Consider the following 12045-nt stretch of genomic DNA (forward strand, 5'->3'; position numbering starts at 1 on the left):
GCGGGTAAATTATTACGTTGTGATTGGTTTAACGCCGTCACTTGGTGACCCCCTATGGATCCGTAGGGGGTTAGTAAATTTCATAGTGGGTTCATGACGTCACGGCTACTGTTAATGGTGACGTCATCTATTGATGTTTTTGTATTTCATTGTTTATTTTTCTACAAAACGCTGCTGAAAAAGTATCGCGTGCGATAAATTTGTCATACGGTTCACTACTGACCCCTTACAGACCATAGAGGGTGAATAAAATCCATAGGGGATTCGGCCTTCGGCCTCACCCCCTATGGATTTTACTAACCCTTTATGGATCCGTAGGGGGTCAGTAGCGAACCATATAACTTATAATGTCCTTTTCCGGAGTCAAACTTTAACATCAGACATTTAAAATATTTTTGAACGTTTCAGAATGTAATAAAATTTTATTAAAAGAAGATTCCCAAGTGAAAAGTGTGTGTGTTTTGTATATTATTGAAGAACTCACATATGTCCGTTGCCATGGACGAAATGTACATCGTCAGTTATCAATGACCTAAAGAATATCCAATAGAAATGTCGTAATATCGTCTTCTGATGCTGCATGAGCCAATCAAAATTAACGCAGTTTTCGTATCACTTTTTCGTATCAAACTCCGTGTAGTGTCGTACGAGAAATATCTATTTATGCAAGAAATAGATAGCAGACCACAATCATAAGAGAATCTCTATTTACAACGTTGGGCCAACGTTCAGCCATCACGTTTGGCCAACATAGGACCACTTTGCACTTATTCATTGGGCGTTGGGCCAATATTGTGCCAACGTAAACATGTTGTTTGGGTTGCGTCCATCGGTACATCGTTTACACTTCCTTATCTCCTTTAATCTAAATCAATCAATGAACCAATTTCAATTGTTGCAGGAAAAAAAATATGTTATGATATTGATTTTCCCAGGATTGCTTATGATGTCTTTATATATCTGTCGAAGGGTGACAGATTCATATTTTATCAGGCGAAAGTTGGTCAATAACCTGATTTTGGTCGTTAAAATAGCTTTCAGTAGCTGGGAATAAACCTAGATCGTTACTTTCTGTTTATTGTCATTTTTTAAATGTTTTTTTCCCTTTACTTAGCTAAGCCAGAGGTTATGCTTGTTGCTGTATGCCATAGTGGCTTTTGATTATTTGTTTTAGTATAAATCTGTTCTTTGCTTTTTATTTTTGAATTGTTTCACGATCTGTCGTCGCTGGCCTTCTAAAGCTTCCTTTATACTATGGAGTTTGCACATTATTTACGACATCATGAGGACCTTTGTGTCATTTGCAATCATAACATTTACAACTGATAAACAACATTTCTTATTGTCAGCTAATGCAGTAAGTGTTTTTATTTTTGATCATAAAAAGGTCCCTTTTGCGTTTTTGGTTTAAAAAAATGTAGATCCTCTTTTTAAAATATCGGATGCGTTTTTATACACATGTGTGTCCTTCTTTTGTTCATAACCAGTTCCTGTTGATATATTCACTTAATTCCTTTAACTTTGACATTAATGCTACTAACTATAAAGTCGAATCAATTTCATATTATTTTTTACACACTTATAGTAAAGCTCTATATTCCAGATATCTCTAAATTCATATAGAAGGATCTAGGAATCAACAGCGAAAAGATCAACTTAGTGCGCAGGAAATGTTTTATTGATAGACAGTTCAGAAAATATTTATATGAACTGGAAGAATTATATAATGTATTTTTATGATTTCTTTGGCTGCATGGGTTGCCACTTATCATATGAATGAAAGACATATGCATATACATTTAGATAAACAAGTTTGATGTAAAACTACGATAAAGTAGTTTCATCACATGCATACCTTGTAAATAACTTTTATACAAAAATCAAATATACAATAGAATCACGTCAAAATCAACTTCCGTGTTTAGATATACTTATTGTGAAGGTCAAAGGAAAAAATACAGATCGATATTTATTATATACCAACGGACTCAAACCAATACCTAGTATCCACAACTTGCAATCCTAGACACACACGACAAAAATACCTTTAAACCTTGCAAAATGAATTGTTCAACAATTTTAATGTTGGGGCATTTTATAGTTGACTATACTGTATGGATTTTCCCTTAATGTCGAAGACCGAACGGTGACCTATAATTGCTTATATCCCTGATATTTGAACTCTGCTGGACAGTTGTGTCTTTGGCAATCATAAAGTGTTTTCAGATTGAAAATTGTCCAGCATTAAGTACAAAAACATGTTTCACGTCGCATGACCTTGTATAAATTTGTTGAAATGTTTGTTGTATTTTTATTATGAAATGATCTTAATTTGCTAGTGGTTGGTGTATTATTTGAAGTGATTTTCTGGTTTAATTAGTTTAATTTGGCTTTTCTTAAATACATCTGTTAGACATACAATGTTTTTGTGTAATTGTATCATAGTTTTAAAAGAATCTTTTTAACCATCAGTGTTCTCAAACGTTTGCTACTGTTAAACATGTATTAAACGTTCTGAATTGGTAACGTGTCTCATCCTTTACTATTGTTTACAAAAAATATAAGACAATAAGATTAATGGAAATACTTTATTGTTATATTTTTCAATAATCAATAAGCATAACTCCTGGCTATGGATTTATAAAAAGGATGAGTTTTGTTTGCTTTTAGTTCTATGGCAACTGTTTCATGCATATTCAGGACGACGGATTTATAGGTATACTAACTTCCAGTTATTTCAGTTAAAAATTATCATCATAATCGACTATAAATTATATTCATCTTCAAGCTCATTTCTTTCTTCTGTTCCTTGAATTTCGGTTTCATTACAAAGACCTAGACATGTTATTCCTTCATACAACATGATTGCCATGTGCCATTTTGCAGCACTGTGGTCAGATCTAAAGGCCCATGACGCCATAAAGCATTGCCATGCCAAATCAAGATCTCCACTTTCCTTGAACAGACAGCCAATTAGATTTTGTGCCGTATCAACATGAGTAAGATTAACATTTCGTTCCATTTCCATAAGCAAAGAAAGTTTTGATATTTTCATTGCTTTATAATTACCAAGCTTCTGATTAACCCCGAATAACATGTAAAACAGGAATATATCAGATTCTACGGCTGCGCTGTCAAACCAGTCGTCAACGTATGGTTTTCTGGGAGTCTGGAAATTGACAAAAGAAAAAAAACGATTAAGTACATATATGTTTGCACTTAAATAAAATATGTCCATCCATTTAAAAAATCTATTTTAAATTACATTACAATGACTTCTATTTTCATATTGTGGTTCCTATGGTGAATGTACAACCTTTCAGGTAGTGATTCAGTTTATGCATGTGCCCGTCTTTTTATCCTTTATATATATGATATATATATATATATATATTAGGAATTCAACGAGTACCGAGTATCGAATACCAAAACGATACCTGACTAATCGTTTTCCTGTTAGAATGTGTTGCATTCTTAAAGAAATAGTATTTTTATTAGGAGCGCCTCCCTGGAAATTAGATATTACTAGTAATCAAATCAATCAAAACTGAAATACGTTTCGAATGTTTGCGTTCATTGTCATTTAAAATTCCTCCCAGCATAATTATGTAGGCTATGAGCAAGTACACCTTTCCAATGCTAACACTTTTGGCTAATCTTGTCTTAGTCATTCCACTACCTCTGTATCGACAGAGCAAATATTTTCATTAGCAGAACTGTGAATTACGTAACAAAGTTGAGATATCAACTCGTCACAGAAAAAAGCTTTCAAGTTAATATTTCTAAATATAAATCAATTCGTTGCACCCTGTGTCAACCCTCAGAAAATGGTTAAAGGCATTAGTAAGTTTTAATCAGCACCCCTTTGTTGATCATTAAATGTGTTTTTTTAAGATTTCCAAATACTATTGTTTGAGTAATAATTTTTCTATAGATGTTTATATTATTAATCAATTGATTAGATCATTGCCAGTTGACATAATTAGTACATGTGGTAAATGAGCTATTAATTATGGTATAAAATTCCTTTAACTATTATATATATCGGGTTTGGGTAATCATGTTGAGGGTTTTACGTCCATAAGACAACGTCCCACAATACGTGAAATGGGTATAATTTTGTGTTTCCATTTTGTGGATGTTTTTCCGAGCGAGTACTCGATTATCGCTTGGTAAATCCAACGAGTACTCGATTAGTAAATCTTCACCGAGTTGACATCCCTAATATATATATATACTAGTAGGTATCAATTCATTCAGAGTGTGTCAAGGGTGACATGCATTTGTTTACATCCTTATCATTTTGTACCTTGTGGATAGTTGGCCTATTAGAAATCATACCTCGTCTCTTTATCTTTATAAGGTCAACGATAGAGGAGCTTTTCATTTTCTTGTTTGTCAGTCTTTTGGTTAACACCAGTACTTAATAACTGGCTAGCTTAACTTAACTGCTTTAATCTTTTTATGGAGTACATAAAATTGAGAATGGAAATGGAGAATATGTCAAAGAGACAACAACCCGACCAAAGAGCAGATAACAGCCGGAGGCCACCAATGGGTCTTCAACGCAGCGAGAAAATCCCGCACCCGGAGGTGGTCCTCAGCTAATAAAATTGTGTACTGGTTCAGTGAAAATGGACGTCACCCTAAACTCCAAAACATATAAAGGAACTAAAATTAAAAAAAAACATACAAGACTAACAAAGACCGGAGGCTCCTGACTTGGGACAAGCGCAAAAATGCGGCGGGGTTAAACATGTTTTGTACATATTGTTCGACTGTTTGCAGAAGTGATTTTAGTTAGTTCAATTATTTCTGTACCAATGGAAGTGCTTAATCGTAGATTAGATTACGTTAGAGGGTGAATGAGACTTGGATGATATCAAAAGTATATTTAAACTCACTGGTCGATGACAAGCTGACAACTATTGTAAAAAAAAACGAAAAAAGAACAAAAGACAAAAATCAGCATATAAAACACAACACAATAAAATAACAACTGAGCAACACAAACCCCACCAAAAAACCGAGGTTATCTTTTTTGGCTGGTATATGGAATTTGCTAAATGTTCCTTTTTAAAACAATTGAGAATTGTATAGTCCTGAGACATGACTTGGTTCAGATGATTTCAAAGAAAAGTTGGGTTCTTTTCTGCGTTCCAAACCTTACATTGGTATAACAGGTATCGTTCAAGTGTCAATATGTACATGCATATTGAAGTTTACTTAAAGAAATAGACAAACATGCATGCATAATTATTAATCTACACATCAACCCAACGCCTCTAAAGAACATTTGTAATAAGGGCTTACTACACTTTTTTATAGTGTTCGCTTTTCTACATTTGTATATGACTTTCTCTGTTTGGTTGTCTTATATCATCTGACTAAATGTCTGCAGCTTGAATTCTACATTGTTCTAGTAAGTATGGAAAAATTCATACTTAAAGTTTTTTTTAATAACCGTTTACTGCATTTTTCTATTTTAAACACATCGACAAAGTGTACTTATGTAGAAGAAGGTAATGTACAATATATCAAATTACTAACCTCACTAAAGACGGATCGAAACATTTCGTAGTGGAGATGCTTTGGTACGATATCCTTTTCCGTTCTCAAAAACGAAACACAAACCCCAATATATTTTCTTAGAATCTCGAGCGTAGATAGTTTTTCCTCTCTGATACGGTTTCTAAGTGCTTCACATACATAATTAGACTCCTTGCTGCATCCACAATGCGTATTAAAATTTTTAGGGTCAAATGTTTCGTCAATTCTATCTAACATTTCTTTGGAATCTTTGGTTTTATTAAACATGAATAAAACGGTTGCAAGTTTCAATTTTCCGGACATGGATTCAGATTCTATACCATTTGTAAGGAATTTCATCGATTCATTCCAAAGATGTTCTTTCTCTTCATTATTAATACTTCACACTTAGCTGAGATCCAAGGCTTGTTTGTTAAAATGGAAGGATGTATGCAGAGGCCATTTGTCGATCTAAACTGGAATGCTAAAGCACTAATCTTGGATCGGAGTCCATACACATTCGATGAATAATTGCATTGTGTAAAGTGATACATTTATCTAGCCCTTCGTCTGCCGCAAATATAATTAATTCCTTTGCACATTTGATTATATAATCAAGTGTCCACATATGGGATTTGTAGATAAATCTGTCCAATTCACGTTGAGATCTTTCTCATTCGGCCTGAATTGCAGGTGGATTGTGTATGACTTTGGAAATTCCCTTTGATGGTAAGGCGTTTCGTAAGAATATCCTGACAGAACACTACAAACCAGTAAAAGTCTGAAATGGCCTATATTTGTACTCGACTGTACTGATTTTTATTCGACCAGTCTGAATTGGTCTGAAATTTACTTGATAATACTCGACTGTAGTCTGAACCATACTTAACAGTCTGAACTTGTACTCGACCGGTACTTAACCATTTTATTTTCGTCTGAACCATGCTCGACCTAGTCTGAACCATACTCGACCTAGTCTGAACCATACTCGACCTAGTCTGAACCATACTCGACTAAGTCTTAACCAACCTAGACCTAATTTTTGTATCTATCTATTGTATTTAATCATTTTAGGAATTGTTTTTAACAGCTATTTCCCCTGGCTAGAAATTTGAACAACGATTAATGAAATTTAAAATGTATTCAATATGGCATTGAAACCAAAATTTCACAATAAACATAATATAAATTCAACACCATATTTATCAACACTTACATATATATATCACCTTTAAAATAAAAATAAAACAAGCTAATCAAATAATCTCAAAACTGAATTGTGACTAATATTTTCAATGTTATTCCAATTTTTTTGAATGTTTCAGATATATTTTTTGGTTACTGGACAATTTTCACCATTTACTTAAGCCTTGTATAGATTTATGGTGTCAGTTGAGTTTAGTTAATAATGCAGTGAACATTTTTTTTATTAAAATATATTTAAAATAGTATATAAAGCAACTTAATAAATTTTTAAAATTACACCTTTGTTTTGTAAAACCAAGAATTTAATATAATCATGATAATAGAACTTTCATAGCAATCCTTGATAACCATTTAAAAAAGGAAATGTGTTCCAAAGTTGCAGAAAAAATTTATTTCAATTAAATTTAAATAACTTTTGTCAAAATTAAAGACATGGCATACAAGAAGCACTTTAATAAGGTTTAATTACCTCAGTACATGTGTGTTTTACAGGTAAAAAGAAAGCCCTTTTTTTCTTAAACTCGTGTATTACTTATCTAGTGAATTCAAAAGGCCTTGCGATTTAAGTTTTACAGGATGTTGCAATGTTTAATGAATGTTAATTAGAAATTAATACTCTCTGACCAGGTGTGACCTTTTTAATGAGTTTGCCCCAAGCAGGAGGTATTACTTTATACTTTACCACTAATCAGAAGAATTTTTTTTATCTATTTCTTTAATTTCTTTATCCCTTTTTGATATATATAATATATAATATATCCCAAATTATATTAAGAATAGGTATATTTCTAATATAAGGTTAAACAATTTCAGTGATTTTTTGGCTGTTGTTACCTCATTAAAAAGATAATTATATAACTATTGTATGTAACCATGAAACCTATATAGTTTTTCTTTAGGAATTTAGGAAAATTAAGTTTAAAAAAAAAAAAAAAAAATGCCAAACAAGAAGCACCTTAATCATGTTAATAAGGTTTTATTACCCTCAGTAAAGGTGTGGTTTTTAGTTAAAAGAAAATCATTTTTTTAACAAAACTATAAAACTTTAAAATCAATTAATATAATTAAATTATTGTATAAGATAATTTAATTTAACTATCTCTATTTGATAAATCTGAGAATCATGTAAGGATGTAAAAATATGTTTTTATATATTATCTTTATTTTATTGTGGCTGTTGTCATGTCAGAAAAAAGAAATTAATTTTGAAAGCTAAAATTAAAAAAAGTATAGGTTTTTTGGTCAAGTATGGTTCAGACTGGTCGAGAATTGTTCAGACCTTTGGTCGAGTATGGTTTAGACTGAAAAAATTGGTCGAGTACAGGTCGAGAATGGGTTAAGACTGTTTCAGACTGGTCGGGTAATAGTTCAGACTATTTTCAATGGCAAAGATAAGGGTCAAGTACAAATCAGTACGGTCGAGTAAGGTTAAGACTGGGGTCGAGTAATGTCGAGTAAAATTCAGACCAATTCAGACTGGTCGAGTAAAAATCAGTACAGTCGAGTACAGATATAGGCCATTTCAGACTTTTACTGGTTTGTAGTGGAATCACACTTGATCTCTGTAAGATATATTGGTGTAGTTTCTAGGAGTGATCCCAAAATATCCACAATTGTTTCACGTGTATCAGTATTTCCTTTCCAAAGGTTTTCCTCTGCAATGAAGTAACTTGGAATGAAGCCATTTTTAAACCACTGAAAAAGCTTTTGTAAGCACAGACTGATACACTGAACCAGATTTTCTGACGTCCATATGCTAGACGGAGAAGTTTCCATAATATAGAACATGCACGTTTTACAATGGTACGACGTCAGCGATTTTGGAGGTACTCTGGCTTTTACAAAATTGTTTTTGATCATCTTCAAGGAAATGAAAGTTTTAAATTGAATTGAGCTCATACTGAAGATTATCTGTCGTTCCTGGAATGAAAATGAAAGTTTCCATTGTAAATGTTTTTCGGGGCTCACGTACTGACCAACAGGAACTAAAAAGCATCCATAAGTAGTGAATTTTCCAATCATCTCAGCATTTGGAATGCCGTATGGGCGTTGTCTGGATAACCAACTATAAGCCTGTCTTGGCCATGTCCGACATCTGTATGACGGCACAAAGTCTAGATCTGGGACTCCTGGCAATTTTTTACTTTTCAAAGTGGTTCCCGCAGGTCCATGTATCTCATCGTTTGTCATGCTTTCTATCAGAAATCTATTCCCTAAAACCCGGTTTCCCATTATATCGATTCCTTCATCTTCATCCTCCATCTCTTCAAGATTCAGTGGTTCATTGTTGACGACATTTTGTAGCTTTGTGTATCCAGGAGTGTATTTTCATCTGTTATCATTAAAAGGTATTCTGTCAAACCCTTTTTGGAAATTTCTCCGATTACCGGAGGACGGTCAACGCATATCAGACAGTCTTGATCAAAGTTTAGACCAGAAGTTGTTGTTCCTTCAACTGCACTACCAAATTTATAGGTTGGGTTGCAGAGATCAGAAGTTCTTGCATGATATATCCATGTTGTTGTGTTCGACGGACGTATTCTGACGCACCAATAGTTTCGAGAATATTGTCTAAAGTAATCGAGTAATTTTTTACATCGATCGTTCCTTCCATTTGCACAGATTTATACGTTTAATCTGAATAGCAAAATAAATACGACACCATGTCTGATGATTATAAAATATCTAGTTGTTATTAGGTTTGAGTTGGAGAAATGAATATATTAAAACTTTTTGCAATACTTTATTCCTAAAATACCGAGCACTGCAAGATATACCAATAACTGACAATGCTCATCTCAGCGTTAATGTATCTATATATCTGTTCTTTTCAATGTCAATTTGCAATTAAGATGCAGATGAAATTTTCATCTTTCACCAATTTCCAAATATATTTATCTTTATATTCATTTTTGTGTCCTTTTCAAATTATTGAAATTCTTTTCGGTTTTTAATGCGTTGTTTCTGCTGCTGAAAAAAAATATATATAGTGCATTTATGAATTATGAAAAACGTCGGTATCATTTCATATTATAACTCAGCACTCAAAAATGCGTTTAACAATAAACAATAGTGTAATGTTTACAATAGCTAATTACTTTAATTGTGTAAATTGATTAATGAGCTAGGCCTTAGTACTCATTAAACTGCGACTGGATCGTATGCATACAATCCACCTGTATGGTGTGTAACATTCAAGCTATCATATATTTATTACAGAAAGAATTTTTTTGGACATGTTTTCTCACATTCGGACAACGCTCTCCCTACCAAAGTAGATTACTAAATATGTATTTTCTCCTACGGAGATAGGCCTATGTTCCGACTATTAAAAATCACCTGCTACGTTATGTCAACCATTTTCATAAATGCAAATATACCATAAGCTTCGAAATATCATATATTATTTGTATTCTGTTCCACATGAGTGCTAAAAGAATCATTGATGAAGCAGAAAATTACAAACGCATAATACATTTGAGGTTAATCTCTCTTAACCGATCATATTTGCAAGCATGTAAACGAGGTTTGTAATATCAAAGTCTATACAAAAGATGGTGAGAATTTAAATTGGTTGTTTTAAATGGGTGCATTGATTTCTTGTAAATGAGAATTCCTCAAAATAAAAAAGGTAGGATATTGTAATGTATTTAACAGTTGACATCAAGAGTTTTGACAATATAAAAAATAAACTATTTTTTAATTTTTTAATTCAAGGCTAGTTTGAAGGCCATATAAGCATATATTAGTTAATATGTGAGCTCAAAATAAGTACGCTTATAGAGGAGTCAACCAAAAGCCATTGCAATACCAACATAACCAAATGTAAGCATACGTATTATTGATTAAATTAAATCAAATTTAAGAGCAATACTATATTGTTGATAACAAACTATAGTACTTCGATAATTTCTATTACGAGATACTAGTATTTTATGCTCCAATAAAATTAATATCCCCCTAGTCGTGTATTGTTATGGTCGATTTTATCACTATTTTATCTTCGGTGACCGCGATAATATGAGAGGGAGGAGAACTCTAACTAGTTGAACCGCACCACAAAGATGTATACATATATAATTTTCAAATCAGTAGTCTCGGATGTCATGATCGTCAGAAGTCTGTGTAATTTTGAGCTTACAATGTAGTTTGTATAAATGTTTGGCCTTCAGATATTTGCTGTTAGCAGATGTAATGCTTTTTTCCAGTCTTATTGATTTTAGCTCAAAAGTACAATACACAAAATATATATTTATTTACCTATTTTAGGGCAATTTTATAACAAAATGAAATATTGGCCTCCTTGTTTCCCGTTTCCTCTACAAATATCACAGTTATAATTATGAATAAAAAGACATACCTTCATTGTAAATGATTATATATAAAGTTTTCCGCCTTTTCAATACACACAAGGACGTTCGAGATAAGTTTCGGTATTTCAACATGTTTACATCATAAAGTTTTAACGTTTAATAATACTCATATAATTAAGTATTATTCATATGTTCTTTTTATTGCATGAAATATTAAACATATTCGTGTATTCCTTCCTGTCAAAAGGTAACTTCTTTTGTATCCTTGTATAAATCATGTAATCCTTTTTCTTTGTTTCGTATGTTTTTAATTACTACAAACAAGTATTACTAAATCACATATAGGTTTATTGATATCATGTAATATAAGACTAAAAATATGCACCTACATGCATGAAATCCACTATTGTCAATTTAATCGAATTACGTTACTTGAAGAAAAGAAAACACCTTGCTTTTTAAATATGAATGAAACAAATTATGAGGTATTCATGGTGTACAATTTCAGTTTATTTAAAGATCATACATAACGATTGAAGTATTTGGTCTATCAAGTACATGAATATTATATGAAAAAACAAAGCCCAACACAATATTATGTTAAAAAAATCTATTTGACATACCTTAAAATTGCGTGTACTGGTTGTGAACAATTTTACGGAAGCCAGTTATTGCATTTTTATTTGTATATTCTTGATATGATACTTTATCTATAAGTGGGATCTAGATTACGTATGTCATGGCTACACAAAACTAGCTATGTAGGTCTTTAGGTGCCAGCATATCACCAGTGGTACTTTTTCATAAATTCTATCAGACAAAAATCTCCTTGAATTGTTCGGATATGAAATGAGACTTCAGTAGCTAAAGGGAAGTAATATATACTGAACACAAAATGTAAGGATCAACAAGACATAATTTGTCTCCTTAAATCAAGCTCTTAAAATGTAAAATCATTTCAATCTTAATTGATGCTGATAATAGACATTATCTCGTT

General features: G+C 32.3%; 1 long non-coding RNA gene across 1 annotated transcript; it reads right to left on the reverse strand.

Moving 5' to 3' along the window:
- Positions 1–6451: 6451 nt before the first annotated feature.
- LOC127711363 (uncharacterized) lies at positions 6452–11632 on the reverse strand. Its single transcript, XR_007986655.1, has 2 exons — positions 11096–11632; positions 6452–9705 (listed from the first exon to the last, which is right to left on the reverse strand). It is a non-coding gene; the product is annotated as an uncharacterized LOC127711363 (long non-coding RNA).
- Positions 11633–12045: the final 413 nt, after the last annotated feature.

Source organism: Mytilus californianus, unplaced genomic scaffold (genome assembly GCF_021869535.1).
Source record: "Mytilus californianus isolate M0D057914Y unplaced genomic scaffold, xbMytCali1.0.p SCAF_8, whole genome shotgun sequence".
Classification (NCBI taxonomy): Eukaryota; Metazoa; Mollusca; class Bivalvia; order Mytilida; family Mytilidae; genus Mytilus; species Mytilus californianus.